General features: G+C 34.3%; 1 non-coding gene across 1 annotated transcript; it reads left to right on the top strand.

Annotated features, from left to right (window-relative positions):
- The first annotated feature begins 4818 nt into the window (after window positions 1-4818).
- Window positions 4819-4890, top strand: Trnaq-cug. Its single transcript has one exon. It is a non-coding gene; the product is annotated as a tRNA-Gln (tRNA).
- The last annotated feature ends 110 nt before the right edge of the window (window positions 4891-5000 follow it).

Below are 5000 nucleotides of genomic sequence, written 5' to 3'. Positions count from 1 at the left end.
TCTTCGAAGAAAAGAGGAAGAAGAAATAAACTACAACCCAAGATCACAGACTGTGTAATTCAGAACAATGACTTAAAAAATAAATTGAGAGAAAGTAAAAAAGATGAACAAAAGAAGAAGAAAGAAGAAAAGGTTAACGATCGACGAGAAATATCTGGCGTGTCTGAGAATGGTATATAAAATAACAATGTGTTTGTACATACATTTCATATTTATATTTGCAATGGTCACAACATGGTCATGGAATGTGAATGGACTCCGTGATGTCACTAAAATGCAAAATGTATTCTCTATACTAACGAATTCCCACGTCAATATTGCCTTTTTGCAGGAGACCTTTTGGTCTGATGAATTCATTGAAAAATATAAATATTTATGGCCAGGAACAATTTTATACTCTAATGCTGGTAATAATAGAAAAGGCGTTGCTCTTTTGATCTCTCCTGACTTTGAACAAAAGGTGGCCATTCTTGAAAAAGACAATGATGGAAGACTACTAAAGGCGTCTCTATCTCTTGAAGATAAAACAGTGATTTTATTAAATGTGTATGCCCCAAACGATCCTAGAGAGAGAATACCTTTTTTCAATAATTTAATGAAATGGGTTAATCATGAGCATTTAATTTGCGCTGGAGATTTTAATGAAATTCTTGATCCTTCACTTGATAAAGGTCCCAATAACATAACGTTTAACATCCAAAGTAGCAATGTGTTAAACACCTTTCTTCACAAAAACAACCTAATTGATATATGGCGGTACAAAAACTATGACAAAAAAGAGTTTTCTCGAATACAGTCTGTATTAGGAGTTATTAAACAATCTCGGATTGATCTGATATTTGTTTCAAGAAACCTTATTTCAAATATTATCAACTGTTACATTAGATATTCCTCTGTGAGTGATCACAATATTGTTGTATCAAGGTTAGACTTTTCTCCTATAGAAAGGGGTCCTGGTGTATGGATTTTTAATAATCAGCTTCTTGACGATTGCGCATTTCATCAAAAGATCACTGAAATAATAGAAGAGGCAAAAGGGTGCCCTTTACTTAAAACTGAACCATTGATATGGTGGGATAACTTGAAATATCAGTTCAAAAAGTTTTCAAGGTACTATGCATCTAAAAAAAGCAATCATGAAAAAGCTGATTATTTTAAAATTCAAAATAAGCTTAGAAAAGAATATCATAAGATATCCTCCATTCCTGGCTATGTATCTTCTGTTTTACAATCAATAGAAAATGAGCTGGAGACATACGAGATTAACAAATGCAAAGGAGCTATTCTCAGGTCAAAGGCAAAGTGGACTCTCGATTCCGACAGAAATACCTCATACTTTTTAAATCTAGAAAAAACAAAACAGCAAGCAAACTCGATCAAAGAATTATTTAGAGGAGATGGTACAATAGCCAACAACACAGAGGATATCTTGGATACTGCTCAACAATTTTACTCCTCTTTATTCACTGCTGAACACTGTAATGTAGAAAAACAACAGGACATAGTTAATAATATCAAGGACAAGCTTTCCGAAGATGAGAGGAATTCATGCGAAGTACATATTTCTCAGAGTGAGCTTACTGTGGCACTCAAAGGTATGCAGAAAAATAAATCACCAGGCCCAGATGGTCTAACAGTTGAATTTTATTTGAAGTTTTGGAACATTTTATGCCCCTTCTTCATACAAGTTGTCGATTGTGTACACAAAGAAAACAGTCTTTCACGTACCATGAAAAATAGTATAATTAGTTTATTTTATAAAAAGAAAGGTGACAAGAGAGACATTAAATGTTACAGGCCTATTTCATTGATAAATGTAGATTGTAAACTAATATCCAGAGTGTTGTCATTAAGATTACGAACTGTCATGTCCTCAATTGTCTCCCCTGAACAATCTTGCTGTGTACCAGGAAGAGACATAGCTAACAACCTTCACTCCCTAAGAGATGTTATTGACATTGTAAATAATCGTGATGATGATGATTCATATCTCATCAAAATAGATCAAGAGAAAGCTTTTGACAGAGTCTCACATCAATACTTATTTCAAATTCTCAGAAAATTTAACTTTGGAGATTCCTTCATTTCATGGATCAAAATTCTCTATACTGATATGCATAGTTCTGTTAAATGCAATGGCCATTTGACGCCTTATTTTCCTTTAACTCGTGGTGTTCGTCAAGGAGATCCAATGAGCTCCATGCTGTACGTTTTGGTGTCAGAGCCACTTAATCTCCTAGTTAAGAACAATCCTGAAATCCACGGAATAAATATCAACAATGACATTTATTCTGTGATATATCAACATGCTGATGACACTTCAATCACTGTTTCAGATGTCAACTCCGTCGAAGAAACATTTAGCACAGTTAACTCATACTGTGAAGGAACGGGAGCAAAAATCAACATCGAAAAATCAGAAGTTTTGTTATTGGGTAAAAATAACCTTCGTGGCTGTTCAATCAACGTCCCGGTTAAAATCAAAAAAGATTGTGTTGAAATATTAGGCATTTATTTCGGCAAGGATAAAGCAATGTGTGAAACGTTGAATTGGAGCAAGAAAATGGACAAAATTCAAACATTGTTAAATTCATGGTTACGTAGACAACTTACTCTACAGGGTAGAGCAGTTGTAATAAATATCCTTATGAGTTCCCGCTTATGGTATGCGTTTACTGTACTACCTGTCCCACAATGGGTTGAGCATAGATTTACTCAGATATTTAGTAAATTCTTGTGGCACAATAAAACTGCCAAAATAACATCAGATACCTGTATTGGTATTTGTTTAGATGGTGGTCTGAATATACCAAAGTTGTGTTTTAAAAAATATGCACTGAGACTTAAGTTGCTGAGGGCTTTTGCTAATTCCCAGCTTAATTGTATTTGGAAACAAACAATGCTATATTTTATGTCACATCTTCTGAAAATGAACTTGGGAATTCATGTTTTATCTCTTGAACATAATAAGGGTGATTTACAAGACAAAAGCCCATTTTATGCTGAGCTATTATCTGCATGGAATGAAATTACTGGAGGGAAAAGACCCTTGCTTCAAAATGTAGATGATATCATGAATCAACCACTTTTCAAAAATCCATTAATTACTTTCAATGGAAAAACTCTAATGTTTCAATCGTTTATTTCAAGTGGAATTATTTGTATTAAACATATTTGTTTTGAAGTTATTCCAAAATTCATGTCCTCACAAATTATTGTAGACATTGTACATGATACTTTACCTGAAATGGACATAAACACTATACAACAATGCTATGCAATCATTTTATACGCGCTTCCATCAGAATGGAAAAATATCATTTTGTCTGATGTTGGCAAAAACCTTCCCTCTGGAGACATCTTCTGCACGATTGATGGACAGGACATGTCAGTTGAAGTTTTAACAGCTAAATTTTGCTACGAAATATTCAGACAAAAACACTTCAAAAAGCCAGTTGCTATTTCTTTTTGGAATAATATTGCTTTGGACATTAATTGGAAAGATATTTGGCTGAATGTGTGGCAGAAAGATAAATCAACAGACTCTATACAGTTGGATTTTAAAATTGCTCACAATATTATCTTTACATATGATAAACTGTGCAAAATTGGATTGTCAAACACTGATGTTTGTCCTGTATGTCAAAATGAAACAGAGGACATTTTACATTTGTTTATCTTCTGCCAAGAGTTATCTTCCTTGCAATCTCTATTAATTGACATGTTGACAGATGTTTGTCAAGATTCAGGGTTTAGTCTTGGACAGTTATACCTCTGGTTACTGTTTGGATTCCTGCCAGAAAAGAAGTTGTCATGTAAACCCTTCATGAACATTGTATTGTCAATATATCGAATTGCTGTATTTAAAAGAAGAGTTATTATGAGTCAGGAAACAATCTCATTTCACATGAAAGCTTTTTTCAAATCTTTGATTAAGCGTCATTTCAGCCTTTTGTTGTTTCACTATTCAAAAATGAATCAATTACATATCTTTATTCAAAGATATATAATGACCAATACATTTATCACATTAGATGGAAATGAGATTGTTCTCAAACCTCCTCTAGAATAGAAACATGTAACATGTAACGTGTAAAGAGCATGTTCAATCTGCATTCCTCTTTTTGTATATGTAAAGACGTGTTTAGATAATCAAATGTAAAAAACTATTTCTCATATTTTCTGTCTGTAGAATCGGAATGTTATCCACTGCCACCCTACCTCTGTGATAACCTTTTTATTTTTGTGGTGGCTGTGGCAGCACTGTCTGCGTCTGTAATAAGTTCCCGTGAATAAATTTTATCAAGAAAAAAAAAAAAAAAAAGCACTCTGGACTTTGAATCCAGCGATCCGAGTTCAAATCTCGGTGGGACCTACTTTTTTAAAGTAGAATATTGCCAAATTCCTGAAGTGCGTGAAAGATACGCGCCAATGACTTCAGCAAACGAAGGCCACTTTCATTGATGATTATGGCCGTTTTGAAATAACAGCGTCTGAAATATACATTTCCTAACTACAGTTGAAAAGAAATACAAATCAGATGGCTAATGATATGCATAAAAAGACAGTATCGAGCACCTCTGGCAAGAGAGAAGACAGAAATGAAATAGCGAGAAAAAACTACTGATTCAGTTTATGGGATACTTTAAAGTGTAGCACCTATGTCCGGCGCGTGTACCACTTGCATCACGCCAGAACTACACCTTAAAACATCATTCATCATATTTGACAAGTGTGATAATGGGACAGTCACACGCCTCTCTGCAGAAGGGATTTGGAGTAAGTTGTAATACCGAGGACTTTCAGTGTGAGATAAGCGGTTCTATGGTGTAATGGTTAGCACTCTGGACTCTGAATCCAGCGATCCGATTTCAAATCTCGGTAGAACCTACTGCGTTCTTTTGCAGGATTTTAAAGATGATTTTCATGTGGCAGACACAACCAATAAAAAGTCAGCAAACTACTTTGGACAAGTAAAACTACCTTTACACATCTACATC

The sequence above is a fragment of the Haliotis rufescens genome, unplaced genomic scaffold (genome assembly GCF_023055435.1).
Source record: "Haliotis rufescens isolate VD_foot unplaced genomic scaffold, xgHalRufe1.0.p SCAF_6, whole genome shotgun sequence".
NCBI lineage: Eukaryota > Metazoa > Mollusca > Gastropoda > Lepetellida > Haliotidae > Haliotis > Haliotis rufescens.
This window is presented reverse-complemented; position numbering and strand designations above follow the sequence as displayed.